This window comes from Nannospalax galili, unplaced genomic scaffold, assembly GCF_000622305.1.
Source record: "Nannospalax galili isolate Female #2095 unplaced genomic scaffold, S.galili_v1.0 scaffold17, whole genome shotgun sequence".
In the NCBI taxonomy this organism is placed as follows: domain Eukaryota; kingdom Metazoa; phylum Chordata; class Mammalia; order Rodentia; family Spalacidae; genus Nannospalax; species Nannospalax galili.
The window spans coordinates 244,655-267,526 of NW_008342276.1; positions in this window are offsets into that span (position 1 = coordinate 244,655).

A 22,872-nucleotide genomic window follows, 5' to 3' on the forward strand; every position below is an offset into this window, starting at 1 on the left:
TTAATAAAATGTTCTCAAGAATATTTATCAAATAATTAATATTTATAATATCTTCTAGTTTGACAATTTAGCAATTTCAGTTGCAAATGAACCAGCCTAAGTGAAGAAAAATTCAAAAGGCAGTTAAAATGCAGTGAAGTTAATTTTTGTGCCTAATGTGTTCATTGAGCTGATGTGGAACTAGTTTTAAAGCTGCCCAAAAAAATCAATATGTGTTATTTTAAATTCAAATTCTTGTAAATCTTCATTGTTCCTAAGTAATCTTTACAAATTTCAAAGGATCACTGAATGAAATATTTCTAATTCCAGATATTTCAAAATTTAACTGTAAAAACTATTCATCACATAAACTTCCAAAATAATTCAGGCCTCTTTTACTACTTTAGTAAATGGGACTGCTATTCCATACATCAATGTATATGTGACATATATATAAGCATGATATGATATGGTGACTGTCTTTAAAGAGCTTATAATTTAATGTTGAAATTTGATAAGTAAAATAGTAACAAAAACCCCAGAGTCTGCAGTAGTAAGTTATTTAACAAGTATATACTTAACATTCAATATTTACAAGCCACTGCTTTAAAGTGGCTAAATAAATCCCTGCTTTCAGAGACTACACATTATATTTTAGGAAGATAATTTACAAAAAGAGAAACAACAAAACAAAGCATACCATGTGGCAAATCCAATGAATGCCACAGAGGAAAACAAAACATGCAGGAGGAGAGGGAGTTTAGGGTCAAGGAGAACACTGGAAGTTGGAACTGAACAGAGATCAACAGGAGCTGCTGGCAAGAGCAATTACCCAGCCTCAGAAACACCTCTTGTTTGAAGAAGAGGATTATATGAGTGGAAAAATGAGGACATAGCAAGATATGAAGAGATGACGGTTTATATTGAAGGTGCTCCTTGGTGGTACTAAGTGTATTAGCTATCTATTGCTGTGTAACAAAGTATTCCTAAACTCAGAAGCTTAAGGCAATGAACAAACAAAGATTCAGTGAATCAGAAATCTAGGGGTCAATTAGTGTGTACTTTATCTCAGATTCTCACAGGAAGTTTGTGTCAGATCTTGGGCCTCAGGTCCTCAACATATAGACCTTTACATAAGGATTCTTGTATGTTCTTACAGTCTGGCTTTCCCAGATAGAATGAGTGAGCTAAGGAGGCACAAGACAGAAGCCACTGTCTTTTACAACTTGCTTTTAGGAGTCACATGCCATCATTTCCACCCTATTCTGGTTTTGTAGGCGAGCTTTGCTTGATGTGGGAGATATCATATAAGATCACAAATATTGGGGCTGGAGACATGGTTGAGGAGTTAAGAGCACTGCCTGCTTTCCACAGGACCCAGATCCAATTCCCAGTACCAAAGTGGCCGCTAACAACCATCCATAACTCCAGTTTAGGGGAACTGCCCTCCTCTTCTGACCTCTGCAAGCATTGTATGACACAGGTGCATTTACACACACATAGGCAATACATTCATACACATAAGAAAAAATAATAAATAAAATAAAAAATTACACATATCAGTGGACAAGAATCATTGGTGGGCCATATTGTACAGTACTCTTGCAAAAGGGAGGTTTTTTTTTGGTGAGAACTGAAACTATTACAAATTTGTGTGCACAGTATTAGCATAGCTTAAGTTTTCAAAGCATTAATGTGGTTGCTTAGCTGAGCACACAGGAAACTAAGAGGTCAGTTAGGACTCCATAATACTAATAATGACAGAAGGCAGACTGGACAGGGAGCAGGAATTAAGAGTTTGAAATATGATATAGTCAAATTGGAACTTGTAGATGCTTTAAGGCTGACATGATAGGAATTTTTGGTGAATTTATTGTGAGCTATAAAGAATATGGAATCAAGGATGAACCAAGATTGCTAGGAATTGTAACTAAAGCCTGTAATTCCATCTGTTTGGAGGTAAACAGAAAAGGGGCCCTGCAAGTTCAAGGCCACCCTGGTCTACATAGTGAGTTCTAGGCCAGCTAGCCCTACATAGTGGACCCTGTCTCATGGACCACAGACAAGAAAGACAGATAGAGAGGAGGGAGGGATAGAGGGAGGGAAGAAGAGAAGGAGGGAAGGAGGGAGGGAGAGAGGGAAGGACAAAGAGAAAAATGGAAAAAGAAGCTTTTTGTGTGTGTTAGGGGTTTTTGTTTGTTTCAGTGTTTTGAGACATGTTCTCCCTGTATATCTCTAGCTGGCTTGGAACTCACTGTGTAGACCAGACTTCTCTTGAACTCACAGACATCTATCACCTCTGCCTCTCTAGTGCTGGGATTAAAGGTATGTATCACTATGTCTGGGTTAAACCAAAATTTTTCAACTGAGCAACCAGAAATACACTTATTATACAAAATGACTTATTGGTGGTTCAGAATGTAGGGATTGGTTAAGTACGCAGTTTAAGAGAATCAAAGAAGTTTCCCAGTAGGAGGTAAGTCTGAATATAACGGATAAATCCATTATACTTAGCAAAGGAAAAAAGAGATCTGGCAGCAAAAGAACTCTCTGAAGTTTGGGCAAATAAGCAAAAAGTACCATGAAGTGAGTGCAAGGAGCTCATGCTCTTCTGCGGTGTTTATCAAAAGATACCTGATGGTAAGAAATTTTGATATGAAGTCCATCATTTCTGTTCGGTCATTTTGCGCCAGGCACTCTGATATCTGCAAAAGATTCAGTGATAAATAGCAATGTTTCTGAATAAGATTTCGCAGTACACACGAGGTGTTCAAATTTAGTAAAGTGTTAATTTACCTTTTTAACAATTGGAAAAATAAATGTAAATATTGGCAATGGTAGGACAGCAAATTCTTTCAAAACAGTAGAAATGTAGATAGTGAAAAAAGCAATTGTACAATAGTACATTGTTGACTAACTGGAATGCTATTTGTACTTAAATGATACACATATGGGTGTTTGATGAAAGAAAAGGGCAGCGGACATTACAACAAGGCTAAATGACCTGTGAGTCAATTGTGCAGCTTCAATTAAAAGGTTTCTGGTTTGTGCATCTGAATTGGTACACACAGTACTTAGTAAGGCAGTACCTTGGAAAAGGTCCAAGTTAGGGTTAATGGTAGAGCATGCGTTTGATTTGACTGAATAAAAGTCAATATGTGATGTTTCCATCTTCTGTAAATATTAATTAAATAAGAAAAACCACTGATGGTTTAGTCTTATAAGCACATTCAGTACCTCATCAAAGAACCCTGTGTGATTTCACTCTTCTGATAAATACACAATATTCACATTCAAAGAAGTAAAACAAAATGAAGCATGCCTTACAGTGGGGTGTGTGCTCTATGACGTTCCGTGTTGAAAACTGATGCAATGGACATGCTTTCTCTAAAGCGTGTGCTTCTTGTGTATTCAACAATACCTGCAGACTTACACATTTGCACTCACAGTTTTTCTTAGCCACAGGTGGGAATGGGAGGAGAGATGGTATTCCACATGAAGTCTGGGGTTACGCTTTGAATATAATTAGTTAGCCTGGGAGTTGCTAAAATTAGGAATTTTTTGTTCTCTTTTATTCTGTTGCGATTACTGATTTGTAGACCTGAGGATACTCAAGATTATTGTCCCTCTAACAAGGAGTATCTAAAACCTGCCTCATTGAAGAAAAAATACAAGACAGACTAGTATAATATTTTCAGGAAAGGATCAATGTTTGTAGTCAAAAGAAATCATACACTATATGTCCTTCTATCTGATAAAGAGTCATTCTCAGATCCTGGAACCTTGTTATTGTTTCCAGTATTCAGAGACAGTTGTGGGAATGATAAGACTAGAATGACCTATAATATGAAATTGTTTATATAAGGAAAAGGGAGCATGGCAGACATGCCACAGGAATGCTGAGAAGAAGGCTCAATGGGTAAAAGTGCTTGCAATGATCTGAGTTCGATGCCTGGGACCCACAGAAAGGTATTAAGGGAGAATCATCTCCACAGGGTAGTGTGGCACTTGCATGCATGCACACACATACACATGAAATAATAAACAAATAAATTTTAAAATAAAAGTAGAAATCAAGGCCATAGGAATGAAGAGTAGACTTTCAGAGTTTAAGTGAAAAACAGAAGCAGCAAAGTTAAAAATTCACATTGGCTCTCCCAAATAGAAAATGGACAAAATTTTGAAATGAAAGTTAAAAATTCACATTGGCTCTCCCAAATAGAGAATGGACAAAATTTTGAAATGAAAGTTAAAAATTCACATTGGCTCTCCCAAATAGAGAATGGACAAAATTTTGTAATGAAAGTTAAAAATTCACATTGGCTCTCCCAAATAGAGAATGGATAAAATTTTGAAATGAATTTCCACATGCTAGGTAGTAAAAAGCAGGCTTTCACTTTTCTACAAATTCCCTGGTGATGGCTTTAACTTTAATATCTTAGGAATCTATCTTTTGGGAAGTAATAAAATGAATTTTGCATGGCTATATATTCCTGAGACTGATGTTGGCCAGCCTACATCTTAGTTTACTACTTATCATTAAAATCATTTTCATCTTTTCCAGTCCCTTTACTTAGAATTGGATTTCTTTCCCTTGTTTTATTCTTGTGATAACGGGGCCTCACACATGCTAGATGAGAGTTCTGTCTTATGCAATATCCCTAGTCCAAGACTGGATTTCTTTTATCTTATTCCTTTTCCCAAACTCTTGATTCTCGAAACCCCTGTCTAGGGTTTTCTCTTCTGCCTCTCCTTGTTACAGATTACAAACTCTTTCTCCTCTAGTCACTTAACTTCTGAGTGTTCCTCTTTCCTGTTTCTAAACTGTCTTCTTAGCTCTTGTATACACCTTGTTCTAATGATGCTCCTTACACTTCATTATGGCTTTCTAACTCTTTGATGTCACTGTCTGCTCCTGGCTATATCAAAGAGGCAGTTATAGACAGAGGAATTTAGAAGCTATATGCTCCTGGAAAGAATATCTTTAGAATAATGCCATAATAGTTACATATTTATTGTTAAGTGGATAATGATTTCACTATTATACTACTATTACTGAACATTATTATAGAGAGCACCTCTTGGTGACACACATTACACACTAACAATCTGGAGGAAGATGCAGCTCAGGTTCCAACTCACCTTTCCAATGATTTCATGTGCAAAATACAAGTTAGCATGCCAATAAATAGTCTCTCTGTCCATAGTTAGGGACTCTTTGACAACCAGATGAACAGAGACTATTTTGAAAATAGAGGAAATATTGCTCATCTCCAGATAGAGATTGATAAATAAGATGCTCATGTTCGTGTCAGTTAACTATTTAGAAATGTGGAACAACATAGGAAAATCAGTGTTAAACAATCATTTTAGCACTTAATTCTAAAATAAGCCTGGAAGATTAGCATTATTTAAACAACTTGTACTTAAGGAGTCCAAAGCCCAGAAAGGTAAAACAATTTGCCCAGAGTTACAAAGCTTTTTCAGTATTCTGACCCCAGTGTCTTGAAGTTAGATTCTGGTGAACCACTGTCATACATTAAAGTCCATATTTAGCCTAATTTAAGATTCAAAATTTCAATAGATAATATGTTTGTTAAGTCTCAAATTCTAAATTACATTTTGTTTCATTGAGGCACAACAGAGATCATGCAAACAGGATTGTAGAAACCTGAACTGTGGTAAAAGAATTTCTCAATAAATTATAAAATAAGCTTACTCACTGTTTTTGTGGGTAAACCCAGAGATAAAGCTGAACCACATGGGTAAAATGTACAAAGTTAAAACAGGCATTCATAATTCAGGTTGTCAGCTTTCAAAAATTTCAGCTTAGATTGGGTATTGTAAACTATGGCATGTTGTGTTCCAAAAGCATAAAGAAGTTTTGATGACCGGGGAAAAATGCATAAAATTTGAGTATTGTCAGCAGAATGAGAAAAACTAAGATCAGAAATAAAAAGGAGGAACGGGAGGAGTTTTTCTAGAAGCTTTTAACTTCAGGAAAGCCTGGAGAAAGTGGCTGTGGGAACATTATTAATAGTGACAAATTGACATCATTGATTATGAAATTAATGGAAGCAGGAAGAGCCTGTCTCTGAGCTTTTATCCAAAGATTTCAAATGTTTTAAAAGAGTCCCATGGTCAATTCTTTCAAAAGAGACTGATAAATTGAACATAATAAAAGCACAGATCAGGACCCTGTCAGCCAGCACTCTGGGATCATTATGTTTTCCCCGAAGGATGATCTCTCTACCATGATAGAAGCCTAAAGGCTGACAGCCACAAAATATTACACTGCCTCTAATGATCCTGTGTATGAGGCAGCTCAACTTCCAACCCACCTTCCCAGTGATTTCCTGTGCAAAGAGAAAGATAGTTTAGCAATAAATAACCGATTTGCCCATAGTCAGGGAGGACTGTTTGACAAGCAGATGAATAGAGACTATTTTGAAAATAGAGGAAAAATTACCCTTCTCTAAGAAAAGGTTGATAAATGAGATGTTCACACTGGTCTCTATTAGCCATTTAAAAAGCAAGAATAGCATGGATAGACATAATCTTCCAACCATCTGTGGTATCAGGCTCTGAAAAATCCATGAGGCACAAGAAAGCAGAAGGTAGAGGAGGGTGCCATGCCAAGTGTTTAGAATTGCTGTGCTCAGTTTCCTATATTGGGGTGATATGATTGTTCTTTGTTTTTCAATCCAGGATAAGAGGACTTGACTAAATCACAGAAACCCTTTCTCTATTTAGATGATCTTAAATCTCACTGACACAGGTTAACTGAAGCAGCACAAAACTTGAAACCCAGGTGAACTGACTATTGCTCTTCATTCACTCAATCTAGAGAGACAGTCCTTAGGAGGACAAGCTAAGATGAACACAGTGGTCTAACAAATGTTGGTAACAGAGGGCTCATTGGGAGAAGGAAACAACCTACTTTAGAAGCATGAAAGTCTGTGGCTATGAAGCCAAGCAACAAGTATGTTTAATAAAAACTTAGTTTACTGAAATTTCAAATAGAATCTACTACTGACTTTCAGCACAGCAATGACTGTTCGCAGTGGCTGACTGCTATCTGTCCCACAGCTTTCAGGCACCTGTGGAGTCCTCACTGGCATGCTATTAATATATTAAAAAATGTCACCTGATATGGAAGAGGAATATTCTACATAATGGTATGGAGGTAGCCTCAAACCCCATAATGCTATTGATGAATCTCCATAATGTTCTCAAAGAGATGAAAAGAAAACGGGTGTATGTTTAATTAAGGACCATAATGACCCTCACTGTGGCAAAGAATTTTATATTGAGGTATTGAGGAAAATACTATGAATGTTATTAAATGCAATGAGAAAGTGACCTTTGCAAACAACCCAAGACAAGAAAATGAGAAATTTCAAAATTCTCCTCCCAGCCCTTACAAACACATAACACATAAGCTATTTAAATTTAAGATAAATGGAAAGAAAAAAATTCTGAGTTTTTAGTTAAAGGAACAAGGAAAGAAAAGATACCTGAGTCTTACCAGTATTGATAAGAATGTAAATTGTAACAGACTTTCTGAGGGCAGTTTGGCAGTGTTAATTAATGTTTAAATGTGCTATTCCTTACAAGATAAATCTACTTCCAGAATTCTCACCTACAGAAATATTTTTTCTGTGTGCTTAACGGCATGGACAACATTCATTATGTATGATTTATCAAGCAGAATAAAGGGATGCAATCAAAATGTTTATCTATAGAGTCATAATCAAGTTGTGATAAACTCTAATAATGAATGCTGTGCATATATTTAAATGTAAGAATTGTTTATTTTGATATTACATTTTTCAAAATTTTACTTATGTGTATGTGTGCGTCTATGTGAGTGTATGTCAAATATGTGTGAGTGTTCATGGAGACCAGAGAGAGCATTAGATTTCTGGAACTGGAATTATAAGCTATTGTGAGTCACCCAATATTGGCATTAGGATCCGAACTTGAATCATCCGAAGAAGAAAAATCTCTTAAGCACTGAGCCATTTTCTTCAGCCCTTATTTTAATATTTGCCTATTTTCAAAACATATTACTAAATAGAAAAGGACTATGTAGATACATAGCATGCAATATAAATATATATCATAAAGAAAAGTATGTGTTTGCATTTATATGTTTATTACATATACGCAAATAGACTTACAAGGTATATGAAAGTTTGTTATCAGTAGCTCCACCTGGGGAAGGAATGCATGTTTTGTTGGTTCATTTGTTGTTTTGTTTTTCGGGCAGTTCTTAATGTATGTGATGTGATGCTTTTCTCAGGGAGGGGGAAACAAACGTCTACTCACCCCAGATAAGGAATCAACGACAGACCAAAGTTAAGGATATCACCAACGTCCACCTTAGTGAAGCAATTAGTTTCATTGGGTTTACATAAAGGCCTAGAAAAGATTCAAAGATAGTTGTATCACTCAAAGTCCATCCCAGTATGGGTGACAGCTCAAACTAGAAACCTAGAACACTAGAAAATGGAGTGCAGCATGTAACTTGCAAAGAGCTCAACAGGCTGGTGAGACTTTCCAGGCAGCTCACTTGGTCTGGCCTCTTCCAAGGGGGGTAGGTTGGTCTCTGCTTCTTACAGACAGCTCAGCTAAGCAGGTCAGCTGGAATGAGAGTGTCTCTCAAAAAAATCCCTACTGCGGGGTTGGAGAGATGGCTCAGTGGTTAAGAGCATTGACTGCTCTTGCAGAGGACGAGGGCTCGATTCCCAGCACCCACACGGGGGCTTTGAACCATCCTTAACTCCAGTTCCAGGAAAACCTCCGCGGCATTGCACAACACGGGTGCACTCACATATATTCAGGCAATACACTTATACACACATAAAAAAATAACAAATAACCTAAAATAAAATTTTTTTTTAAATCCCTACTGCTTATATAGGTTTCAGAGAGGGGGGGGCCTAGTGTATCTGGTTGGTTTTGGGCACTTCCTGAAACCCTAGAAGTTACTTACTTCCTGAGCTTAACAAGTTTCTCTGCAGGATTATGTGTTTTGACTAGGACGAAATGGCTACGCAGAGTACTAAGCAGCCCAGGCTGACCTTGAACTGGCATTTCTCCTGCCTTTTCCTCTAAAATGTGGGGCCTGATGGCTTAAACAACCATGGCTGGTGGCAAATGAACTCTGAGAAGAGAAATGGAAGATATCACTTTTCTTTAATTATATAAATGTCTGCATTATTCAGTTAAATATTTTAAAACAATGATGTACAAAGAATAGTAAGAAAAAAATTAAAACTGTGTTTTTATTAAAAGTGAACATGACTGTTCGATGATCAATTAGGTTGTGCAGCATAAAAATAACATCAGAATCCAAGTCGGTTGCAGTCCAGCCTGGCCCAGTGCTGACTTTGCTTTTCTTGGATTCTGCTCTGAGACCAAGGCTGACAAAACAGCTCCTCTGTAACATTGATGGGTATAATGTCTGAGGAAAAGGAGTTATAGACCATGTGTCACATCCTTTTAAAGTTCACTAAACAATAGGACTAACCTGGCCATGTCCAAGTTGGGCAACCAGACACCCTCTCATGTAAGGGCATCAGAGGGAAGGTTCTCAATATTGTTTTCCCTTATTTTTCTTTGGAACTTTCCAGATGAATCACAGGCCTGGCACATGGTACGCAACACTCAATCACTGCTACAACCCCAGCCTCAGGCCTCTCAAAAAGCTCTTAATTATGGTGCACTGTACAGCCCAATGCATGAAATCAACTTCTGCTCTCTTTATGTTTTTCAGTTTGTACAACACAAGATTCACACTTTCAAGATTCCATCCCAGTTCCCATATTTCTTTCATCCTTTTTACACCTCCTGTCCCTCCTTCCCTGTCTCTCTTCATTACTCTACCTCGGTCATTCTTTCCTTTCTCTCAGCCTCTCTTTTCTATAATTTCAATTAGAACAAGAAAACTAAAAGATAATGTAACATCAAGTAATTAGGATTTCGGTTAATATTATGCCTATTTTGCAGAATGATAGTATTAGATTCTCCCTATGGCCTATGACCTGTCTAGCCACAGGTTCCTAGACCTGGTATCAATGCTAGGTATGAGCTCCATTTTGTGAAGTAGAGCTTAAATCCAATCAGAAAGTGGTTGTTTACTCACATAGCATTCATGCCACTATTTCAGGAGTGAACATATCTTTCAAGACCAGTCATTACTGTAGCTTACAGGGTTTACAGCTAGGTAAGGTTGATGATTAGTTCTCTCTTCCAGTATCATGCATGGCACCGTCTGGCACTATGAAAACTAGCCAGATGAGATGAGACATTGAGGTCAGTACCAGCTTGATTTCTCCTTGCTTTTTCTATACCATACATACATAGTGTCTTCATATTATCGACATCTGGCAGGTAGCCAAGGGCAAGAACAATTGTCAGTATGTTTTGAGCATCTATGGGAGCCCTGGTCAGAAGTTTCATAAAGAGTTTATTCCTGGAACTGGTATTTTTATTTACTATGATGTCTGGTAGAGACATAATGTCCTCATTATAAGTTAACTCCATTTAAATTCTTTTTATATTTTATATGTATATACTTTTAGAAGCTTCTATAGTGGTAGATTTATATATGACTTTTTCAAAGGTCTTTGGTATTATTTATCCCTCCACCTATGTCCTCCTCTGCCCTGCTCTACCATTATGCACTCCATTTTCACTCTTCCTATTCCATCACTACCCTGTTCCCCTTTATATTACTGCATTCTGTTTCCCCTCCAAGGGAACCTCTGTACTATGGCCCCTTCCTAGTTTCCTAACCTCTATGGATTTTCCAGTCAAAACACACATTCTAAATTCAAAGCTAACATCCACTTATGAGAGAGAAGATGTGACATTTGTCTTTCTAGGTCTGAGTACCTCATCAAGGATGATTGTTTCCAGTTCCATTCATTCACCAGTAAATTTCATAATTTTGTTTTTCTTAATAACTCAATAATATTCCACTATGTAAATGTGTCATACTACTATTATCCATTCATCAGTTGATGAATACCAAGGTTGTTTCCATTTCCTGGCTATTGTGAATAGAGCAACTATGAAGATGAATGAACAGGGATCTCTGTAGTAGGTTATACAGTCCTTCAGCTATATGCCTGTGTCCCAGGGGCCTGGTTCCTTCAAGGGGCAGGGTCCACTGCGGAGAATTGACTGAGGAGAGTTAGCCACAAGGGGAGGGGCATCTCGGACAGGAGCCACCACCAACCAACAGAAGCACAGTGGCCAGGCGCGCAAGAACAAATGGCCCAACATTTACCGACCTGGAGAGAGACTGCTGGCTCAGGAGGCATAGGTGCAGGCTAATGGTGATTATGGGTGGTCTGCAGGAGCAATCTGGAATGACAAGCTCTGAGCCAAGGCGTAGCGCTGGGCACTGGGTGTTGGTTTCTTTGTAAGTCACTCCCCTATCCCCCCAAGAGCCAAAACCATAAGAAATTCACACAGAAATATGTTATATGGTTTGATAGTGCAAGAGACCCCAAGAGAACTCAGGTGACAATGCCCAAGACTGGTCGTGTGGTAGATCTTTTTCTAGGATTTAATGAATCGCTACACTGATTTCCAAAGTGGCTGCACTGGTTTATACGTCCAGCAGCAGAAATCAGAATCCCCTTCCCCACATCCTCTCCAGCAGAAATCAGAATCCCCTTCCCCACATCCTCTCCAGCAGAAATCAGAATCCCCTTCCCCACATCCTCTCCAGCAGAAATCAGAATCCCCTTCCCCACATCCTCTCCAGCAGAAATCAGAATCCCCTTCCCCACATCCTCTCCAGCAGAAATCAGAATCCCCTTCCCCACATCCTCTCCAGCAGAAATCAGAATCCCCTTCCCCACATCCTCTCCAGCAGAAATCAGAATCCCCTTCCCCACATCCTCTCCAGCAGAAATCAGAATCCCCTTCCCCACATCCTCTCCAGCAGAAATCAGAATCCCCTTCCCCACATCCTCTCGATATGCCCGAATGTAGGTAAGTGCACCTGTGTTGTGCAATGCCCATGGAGAACAGAAGAGGCTGTTGGATCCCCAGGAATTGGAGTTATGGACAGTTGTTAGCAGTCATGTGGGTGCTGGGATTCAAACCAGAGTCTGCTGCAAGAACAGTCAGTAATCTTAACCACTGAGCCATCTCTCCAGCCCCAGGAAATATGAAATTTTAAAGTAGTTTGAATTTGCATTTCCCTAATGGCTAAAGATGATGACACTTTTAGAAAAAAATGTCAGCTATTTGCATTTCATAATTTGAGAACTGCTCTAGTTGTTTTCTATTGCTGTGACCAAAGCACTGACCAAAACCAACTTGAGGAGGAAAGGGCATATTTTCTTACAGCTCACAGTTCATCATCAAGGGACGCCAAGGCAAGAACTCAGGTCAGGAACCCGGGGCACAGGGCATGGAGGAGTGCTGCCTGCTGATTTGCACCTCTGGCCCCTGCTCAGATTACTTTCTTACACAACCCTGGACCACCTGTCGAGGGATGGCACTGTCCACTGTGGGCTGGACCCTCCCACATTACTCAACATTCAAGAAAATGCCCCCCTAGACATGGGTACAGACCAATTCAATGGAGAAAATGCCTCGACTGAGGTTCCCTACATCCAAATGTGTCAAGTCGATACGTAAAGCTAACCAGTTCAGGAATTTTCTGTTTAGTTCCTTATGCCAAATTTTAATGTTATTTTTTTGCATTTAAATTTTTAGCTTTTTGTATATTCTAGATACTAATCCTTTGTCAGATGTATAACTGGTAAAGTATTTTCCCCATTCTATAAGTTGTCTTGTCATTCAAATAATGGTGTCCTTGTTGTACAGAAATTTTTAGTTTCATGTGGTACCTACCATTGGTCAGTTGTTGAACTTAATGATTGCACGATCAGAGTCCTGTTCAGAAAGTCCTTTCTTGTGCCTATAAGTATCAGTGTATTCCTTACATTCTCTTCTATCAGCTTCAGAGTATCAGGTCTTATCTTGAGGTCCTTGATTCATTTGGAGTTGTGTTTTGTGCATGGTGAGAGAAACAGGAGTTGAATTTCATTATACATGAAGCTATCCAGTTTGACTAACACCTCTCTTGTATATTTTTAGCTTTTTTTGTAAAAATTAAGGGGTTATAAGTGCATGGATTAAAATCTGGGTCATCAATTTTATTCCATTGATGAATGTGTCTATTTTACTCCAGTACCATGCCGTTTTTATTATGATAGCTCTGTAGTATAATTTGAAATCTGGCATGGTGATGCCTCCAGCTCTTCTATTGTTTAGGATTGTTTTGACTATCATGGGTTTTTTTCAGTATGAAATTTAATATTATTTTTCAATTTCTCTTAAGAATTGTGTTGGAATTTTAATGGGAATTGTATTAAATCTGTAGATTGCTTTTGATAAGGTGATCATTTGCACAGAATTAATCCTACCAATCCATGAGCATGGGTGATCTTTCCATTTTCTGGTATTTTCTTCAATTTCTTTCTTCAGTGTATTAAAATTTTTATTATACAGACCTTTCACTTCCTTGGTTATATTTATTCCAAGATATTTTCTGTTTTTTGAGGATATTGTGAATTTGATTATTGCCCCGCTTTCTTCTTCAGTGTTTGTTGTTGGTGTATAGGAAAGCTATAAATTTATGTGTGTTAATTTTATATTTCTGTACTTTGCTGAATGCATTTATCAGCTTTAGGAATGTTCCATGAACTCTTTAGGGCCTTTATTTATAGAATCACATAATCCTCAAATAGGGATGCTTTGACTTCTTCCTTTCCTATTTGTATCCACTTCACCTCCTTCAAGTGTCTTGGTTCTCTACCAATGACCTAAAGCTCTATATTGATCAGGAATGGAGAGAGAGGACATCCTTATCTCATTCTTGATTGTAGTGGAAATGCTTTCAGCTTTTCTCCATTTAGTATGATGTTGGCTGGAGACTTGTTGTGTATTGACTTAATGGTTTTGAGATAAAGCCCTTGTACCCTAGAATTTTCATGACTGTTATCATGAGTGGATGTTGGATTTTATCAAAGGCCTTTTCTGCATCTAATGAGATGATCTTATGGTTTCTGTCCTTGAGTCTGCTTGTGGCTTGTGTGATGGATTACGTTTATTGATTGATTTATGTATGTTGAACCATCCTTGAGTCTCCTGGATGAAGCCTACTTCATCATGGTAGATAGTTTTTTTTTTGTTTTTTTTTTTTTTGAGACGGAGTCTTAACTGTTTGTCTCCAAGAGGGATTCAGTATCTCTAATTCCTAGATAATACCAGAGGTGGTATAAATGTTTCCTTTAGAACGGAACACTCGTTGGTCACTTACCCTCAGCATCCAGAGAAGCTGTGCTCTCTGCATTGACCATCATTCACTGAAAAGAGAAGCTTTTCTGATCAAGGCTGAGAGCAGCCCAGGTATATAGGTATAAATATAAATAGTAATTAAAATTTTATTTGTATGATTGTTTTGTCTGAATATATGTAGGCATACCATGTGTGTGTAAGGCCTGTGGAAGACATAAGAGGGCTCATATATCCTGGAGGTACAGATGGTTTTTCGTCATAATGTGGGTGCTGGGAACCCAACCAAAGTCTTCTGCAAATATAGTCACTACTCTTACCCACTGAGCTATCTCTCCAGCCCCTAAATATAAATATCTAGAAGACAATTTAACAGTATGACCATTTAGCAAAATAACAATAGCAAATTCTTCCCCAGGGCTTATGACCTTGCTAGCCATTGGGTTTTGGTCTGGATTATATATAGTACCAGGTATGTGATTTCCTCCTGTGGAACAGGTCTCAAACATAATGATAAAGTGGTTAATTACTCCATAAGAATCCTGTCACTATTACACCATTAAGTACAGTTTGCCATGCAGGCCAGTATTGCAGTATGCATGGTTTAATGCTGAGTAAGACCATTGATGTCTTTTTTGTCCTAAAAGCCTTCTGATACTGTGAAAGTTAATCAGCATGAAGGAAGTTTCCCTGTCAAACCATAAGATTGGTTTCTCTATGTCCTGCAGTCAAAGTATCTTCAGCAATAAGGTCTAATTTTTGCCAAAGAAGCCAGAAACATACACTGAAAATAAAAAGATTGCATCTTCAACAAACAGTGCTGGGAAAACTGGATTTCAATATGCAGAAAAGTGAAACTAGATTTTTATCTCTCACTGTGCACAATATTCAACTACAAATGGATCAAGGCCCTCAACATAAAATTTGATTCCCTGAAACTGCTAATGGAAAGAGTAGAAAGGGTGCTGTGCTGGATAGCTTTAGTGTCAACTTGACACACCTGGGTTGAGGGAGCCTCAATCGGGAAATTGCCTCTATTGGACTGGCCTGTGGCCATGTCTGAGGGGCATCTTCTTGATGAGTGATGTGGGAGGGCCCAGCCCACTGTGGGTGGTGCCACCCTTGGGCAGGTGGGCCTGTGTTGCATAAGAAAGCAGGCTGAGCAGGGGCCAGGGGAGCAAGCCTGTAAGCAGCATTCCTCCATGGCCTGTGCTCCAGCTCCTGCCTCCAGGTTCCTGCCCTGAGTTCCTACCTTGGGCTCCCTGATGAATGCGTGCAACCTGGGAGATGTAAGACAAATAAACCCTTTCCTCCCCAAGTTGGTACTGGTCAGAGTGTTTTGTCATAGCAATGAAGAACAAACTAGGACAGGTGCTTGAACTTACAGACAAAGGTAAGGACTTTCTGAATAAAGGCAGCACAGGAAATAAGACCAACAATAAAAGGAAAGGAATCTCATGAAAATATGAAATGTACAGTAAAGGTTAGAACTGTGAAGCAAATAAATAGACAGTGCAAAGAATGGGAAAAAATGTTTGCCAGACATTATCTAACAGAGGATTGGTGTCTAGAATATACAAAGAACTGAAAAAGCCTAAACATTAAGAAAGCAAGAAACCCGGTTAAAGCATATGCTATGGAACCAAACAGAAAATTCCCAAAAGAAGTACAAACGGACAGGAAACACTTTAAAAATCGTTTGGTATCCTTAACCATTAGGGAAATGCAAATTAGAAGTACTTTAATATTCTACCTCACCCCAGTCAGAATGGTCCTCATCATGAATACAAATGACAAATCCCGAAGTGAAGGAGACAAAGGGGAATGCTTATATACTGTTGGTGGGAGTAGAAATTAGTCAAATCTCTCATGAAATTAGTCTAGGGTTTCTCAAAAAAAATTAGAAACGGGCTGGAGAGATGGCTCAGCAGTGAAGAACTCTGACTGTTCTTGCAGAAGACCCAGGTTCAAATATCAGCACCCACATGGCAGCTAACAACTGCCTGTACCTCCCAGGGGATCTGATGGCCTCTTCTCTCCTCTGTGGGCATTGCACATCACAGGTGCACTTACCTACATGCAGGCAATACACTCATACACATAAAATTAAAAAGAAAATTTAAAAAAAATTAGAAGCTGACATATGACCCAGCTATAACTCCTGGATGTATACTCAACAGACTCTGTATCCTACTACAGAGACACTTGCGCATCCATATTCATAGCTATTCTATTCACAAACTCAGGAAAGGGAGTCAACCTAGTGGCCTATCGACAAATAAATGGGTAAGAAAAATGTTGCCCTACACACAATGGAATATTACTCAGCTGAAAAGAAAAAAGGAAATCATGAAATTCATAGGTAAACAGATGGAACGGGAAAAACTTATACTGAGTAAATTAACTCAGGCTGAGAGAAAAATGTTGCATGTTCTCTCTCATATCCAGATCCTAGTTTCAAATCTTTTGCTTTATATATTTATCTTGGAGTACAAGTAGAAGCCAGGAAAAGTAGAAAGGAGACTTTGGGGGATACAAGTTCAGGGAGAGGGGATAGTAGATTATAGGTAAAGTGAAGGTACTAAGGTAGAATGTTGGGGTGTGGGAGTATGAGGAAAATCAGGGGGTGAAGAAAAGGGCTACCCCAATGGAAGGGAAATAAAACACATTATGGAAACCTATCTCACAACCAAACCTCAAAAAAAAAGTGGAAGAATAGCAGAACACATGTGAAAAGAAAGGAGTGGGTACTGAGGGATAGATGGGTTAAGAAGAGATGGGTCCAGGGAAAGACGAGAGGAGAGGAGAGCAAAGTGGGTTGGTTAACTGAAACTAAGGATCTGTAAAACGTCTTGTGGAAACCCACTAGTTAGTAAGCCAGTTTCAAAACAAATCATTAAAAAACAACCAAAGCAAGCAAACAAACAAATCAGTTTGAGTGAAGTATATCCTGCCTGGGTCTACACTGTTGTTACCAGAAGACATGGGTTATTAAATGAAAATTGCAGCAAAAGGCATCCTCTACCTCTCTAGGAGTTACTGATCAGGGGCCCAGCATGAATGGGGGAGGTGGGCAGGAAGACCCAGCCCTACCTGAGGAATTATTGGCAATTGATAGATGTAGAGAGAGGAAGAGTAAGTTATCCTTAGTTGTATGACACCTGGTAGGTTGACCAGACGCCAAGGGACACACCCCCCCAAACACCTAAAAGCATTGAGGAAATAAAGATTAGACCCAATAGACCTTAAACAAAGATGACTACTGATGGAGGGTATAACACTGGGGAGGAGGTTAGAAAGACGGGTATGGGGAGGGGGAAGAGGATGTGAATATTACAAAAATATATTTTATGAAATTCTCAACAACATTTTTTCTAAAGAAGCTATGGTATAGTATGCCATTTCTAAGCCACATTATGATTATTTCTCTATAAAGAACAGTCTGACTCTTGGCATTCATTTGAAGGCTGCGAGTGGACCCAAACTTCATGTCTCATAGAACTGTACTCATTCTTTTACTGAAACAATATCACCACATAAATTGGGAATGTAGAGGTAGTGGGGGTATGGTGGTTTGAATGAGGCTGTCTCCCTAAGCTCTAAATATTTAGACAGTTTGTCTCCAGTTTGTGGTAATGTTTTGGGTGGCTTCAGGAGATGGAGCCACGCTGAAGGGAGCACATTCTTAAGACTTGCCAGATTTCCAGTCTCTGGGTTTCCTGTTCCTCCTTGAAGATGTGAGCATTCCGCTTTCTGCTCCAGCCACCTCTTGCCACCATGCCTCCCCCCTGCCCCATGATGGACTCCTAACCTTTGGAACTGTAAGCCAAATAACTCTTCCTTCTATAAGCTGCTTTGGTCAATAGAAAAGTAACTAATACAGAGGGCAAGGCGGTATCCTGAGGGATTAATGTCAGGTGCCCAGGTCATAAGAGGAGCACATTTAGTGAACTTGTTTACATTTTAACGTTTTGGTTGCCAGATTATGACAAAGCCATTAGTACATAGTATGTTCATATTATAAAACTCATTCCTACAGTACAGCACCAGGTGTGGTTCTATCCAACTTACTCTTCTACAACATGGATTTATTGCAAAGGTGAATTATAGTTCTCTATGTCGTCTTTGGAAATTAGCTTTCCTCACTCTTAGCATCCTTAAAAAAACAAAAAAATTCATCAATTGCACTTGAAGCACAATACTAACCAACATATAGGAAAAAAATCTTTGATTTCTTATATGCTGTTTTTTAACACATTTTTATTATTTATACATGGAAAAATAAACTAAATCTTACATACTAAGCAACATCAAATTGATCTGCTTTCAATAAGACATTTCTTACCATGCATAGCAGATAAAATTCTGTCAGCAAATTTAGACAATAGTATTTTTTTCTGATGACATTCTGATATGAATCTTGCTGGTATGGTGGCAACCTTGTCTTAGTTATTTGGTGTTTCTAGTTCCTTCAGGTTTTTTTTTTTTTAATTAAAAGAAGCATTTCATTACAACAGCTTATTTTGTGTGTACAAGTGTTTTGCCTGCATGTATGTAAGTGCATACATATCACTGTGTCATGCGGTACCTCAGAGGCCAGAAGAAAGCATTGGATCCCCTGGAACTAGAGCTACAGATAGTTGTTAGCCACCATGTGGGTGCTGGGAATCAAACCTGGATCCTCCAGAAGAGCAGCAAGTGCTCTAACTGCTGAGCCATCTTCTAGTCCCTTCCTTACACAGTCACCCACCTTCTGAGCTCCTCGGCATCTGAGCATGAATACAAACTCGTCAGGTAGACAGCCTTCCTCTCCCACTAGAGCCTCCATACTCTGCTATCCTTCAGGTTTTTAAGATTTACGCTTTCGCATACCTTCAAGGGATTTCTTTGGTAAAATTCTAAAGCTCCTTAGGCTAGGAGATCATCTATTGAATATCTCTGTTCCATTTTTATTCTGTTTAAGCCAGAAAATTCCTTTTTTTGCTTGCTTGCTTCAAAGACATCAAACAAAATAATCTTAATGGGCTGATATTTTTGGTAACTAAACTGGAAGACTCTACCTTTTTTTCTGTTTTCTAGCTTGTGAGCTTCCTTTTCATCATCTTAATGAAGGGTATGAAATGAAAATAAAAAGGAAAGATAAAACAGTTCTTTTTCAAGAATTTACTTCAAGTGAAGAAGATAGGGTTTTCTACTTAAATATATACGACAAATAATTTTCAACATCAGCATGACATTCATACAAATTTATGTGCACTGTAAATCTGAAAATGCATTTTATTGTATTTCCTTTGTTTGCCTCTATTTGAACTTTAGGATTCACTGTAAGTATTTGGTTATATATGTTGAATTGGAATGTAAAATCAATTTTGGGGTTTCTGAAAATGAAAACCAAATGCTTCCCAAACTGCCTGTTTCTTCCGAGGGGCGGGGCCTGATGCCAAGAATTAACTTGGGAGGGTTTTTTTTTTCTGTGCCGTCTTGGGACAGAAGCCACTAGCCATCAGGAATGTACGGTGGGCGTGGAGAGAAAGATGGCCCCTGCGTCTCACCTGCGTGGATGCGTGGATGCGAGAGGGGACATTTACCACCCTGGGTTGAGGCCGGGGGCTCAAGATGTGTGGGCGAAAGTTAACGGAGACTATGGGTTGCCCAGGATGTTCTGGATTGCCAGTCTCTGAGCTGTACAGCAAGAGTGCTTGTCTGTAAGTTCCCCCATTTACCCCCTCCCTACCGAAGGGCATAAACTATAATAAAATCACATGAAAATATATTATATTGTTTGTCTGATCGTGCAAGAGATGCCAAAAGAACTCTGGCGACACCAAGGGAGGAAGAATACAGGCAAAGCTGAGCTGAAATGTCCAGGTGTTAACAGATGGATGAAATATGCAAATTTATACTTAATTATTTAGTAACTACATATATTATTCAATAGGGAATTCACATGATTCAGAAAATGGCATACTTGCCATATTGATGCACATTAATCTGAAGAAACATAATTCTACCAAGACCTTGAAAAAAAAAAAGGGTAACTGTTTCCCTAATTGATTCTATTCAGAAATTATGGATATAGAGGGAAATAAGAATTCCATAGAGAAGTTGGTCTGAGAAATACTGGACCCCATTCTTTGTAAATTTTCAGTGCACATTAGCATATATGAAACCTGTGAATTTTTCAAACTTATGTGAGTCTGTTTATGTTATATATACATAATTATATATCTTGCTATTTCTATTTTATCATCTATACAATATGAATAATATATAGATAATTTTATGTTCCATTAAGTGATGATAGAAATGTCTTAGTATTCCATGGGGCTCGAGAGATGGCTCAGTGGTTAAGAGCACTGACTGCTCTTATAGAGGACCCAGGTTTGATTCCCAGCACTCACATGGCAGCTATGAACCATCCTTAACTCCAGTTCCAGGGGAATCCAAAGCCCTCTTCTGACCTCCGCGGCATCACACAACATGGGTACACTCGCATACGTGCAAGCAATACACTCATACACATAAAATAAAAATAATAAACAAAATATATATTAAAAAATGTCTTAGTATTCCTATTGTCATCACGAGATATAAACATTCTCTTAAAATTTAAAGTATTTCATTTTTATATTTCATAATTGTACTATTCCTTGCTGACTTACCTTTACCTCAGAAGGAAGTTATAAATGAAAAGACATAAATATTTGATAGAAAAGGGGTAGGCAACTTAAAACGCTTGTCTTTGATTCATGCTTATATTTGTCTAGGCTAGTGCCTCTGCCCTCTTCTCATGGAGCTTGAGTTTACCTTAGGAGCAAGTAAACAGTCAGTTGTTCCTGTGATTTCCTCTCCTCTTCAGCTTTCCCTTTGGTTAATGGAAAAGAGACTTCTTTTCATTCTCCATTGTTTGGTTGAAGAAAGGTCATCTGGTTGGTGAGAATGGGATATTCATTGTATAACAAGTCCCAGACATGGTTACTTTTCCTAAAATGCAGGGATTAGGGCTAGCTTCCTGTGTCAAGGAGCATGTATTCTGTGTACCTCTACCCTTTGCATATACATCAGATTTTCACACGTTGCTATGTACTGATATCATTTGTGTGCTGGATAGTTTTAGTTGTCAACTTGACAAACCTGGTTAGAGGGAACCACAACTGAAGAACTGTCTCCATTGGATTGGCCTGTGGCCATGTCTGTGGGGCATTCTTTTGATTGTTGAGTGATATGGGATGACCCAGCCCACTGTGGACAGTCATCCTGTATTGCTTAAGAAAGTAGACCGGCACAGGCCAGGGGAGCAAGGCAGTAGGCAGCTTTCCAGTGTGTTCTGTGTTCTAGGTTCTTGCCCTGAATTCCTGCCTTGACTTCCCTTCATGTTGGACTGTGCTGTAAGCCAAATAAACTCTTTCCTCCCCAAGTTAATTTTGGTCAGTGTTTTTAACACAGCAATAGAAAGCTAACTAGAACAATTTGGAAGACTTGATAAAGCAGATTACTGTACTCTACCCATTGAATATCTGGTTCTGCTGTTGAGGGTTAAGGTCCAAGATTTGCCTTTCCATAAGACTCCCAAATGTTGCTGATGCTATTTCCCCAACTACACTTTGCAAACTATTGCACTAAGTGAAACGGAACAACTTCTTCTCGACGATTTTTCAAGTGTCAACTAAATCTATTTTAAGTATCAACTCCAATAGCTGGACAGTAATTCAGGTGAGGCTCTTATACAAGTTATTTTCAGATCAAAGGGAAATTGATAGCCTCATGTCCTCATTAGCTAATCTTGATCCTCTAACCTATAGCACTGATGTCAACCTTGTGCATTGGATGATAAAACTGATACTTAACTTTTGAAATCTCAAAACAGCTTTAATTTGTATTTCTTGTATAGTAAGCATGTTGAACACATTTAGAGTGTTTCTCGGTCTTTGGTATTTCATCTTTTGAAGACTCTTTATTTCCATGTTTTTTTTTTAATTGCTGATTTTTTTTATTGCTGATTTCTTGATTTTTTAGTTTTTTGAATTGTTTTTCTAATCTAGATATTAACCCTCTTTCAGATATATAGCTGTCAATGTCTTTTTCCAATTCTGCAGGCTGCATGTTCACTTGAATGATGATTTCAGTTTCATAAGGTCCCATTTGTCAGTTGTTGGTCTTAATGCCTGTGCTGTTGGGGTCCTATTCAAAAAGTCCTTTCCTGTGCCTCTAAGCTTCAGTGTATTCCCTATCTTCTTGTTTATCAGCTTCAGGCTCTCAGGTCTTATGTTGTGGTCCTTGATCCATTTGGAATTGAGTTTTGTACAGGGTGAGAGATAAGGATCTAATTTCATTCTTCTACATACAGTTATCAACAAAGTGGGATTTGAGAAGCTGATTATAACATGAAGACATCCTGTGAAAACAGCTTGGAGCAGGAAATGGGGTATTGACATCTAGTTTGATTTCACTATTTGAAAAGGGTTGTATTGTCAAGCTATTCATTAGTATGTACTTTGGGTTGGTGAAGAAAGACAATATTTTATTAACTTATTAATTTTTGAATTGCTACTAAACTTCAAATTA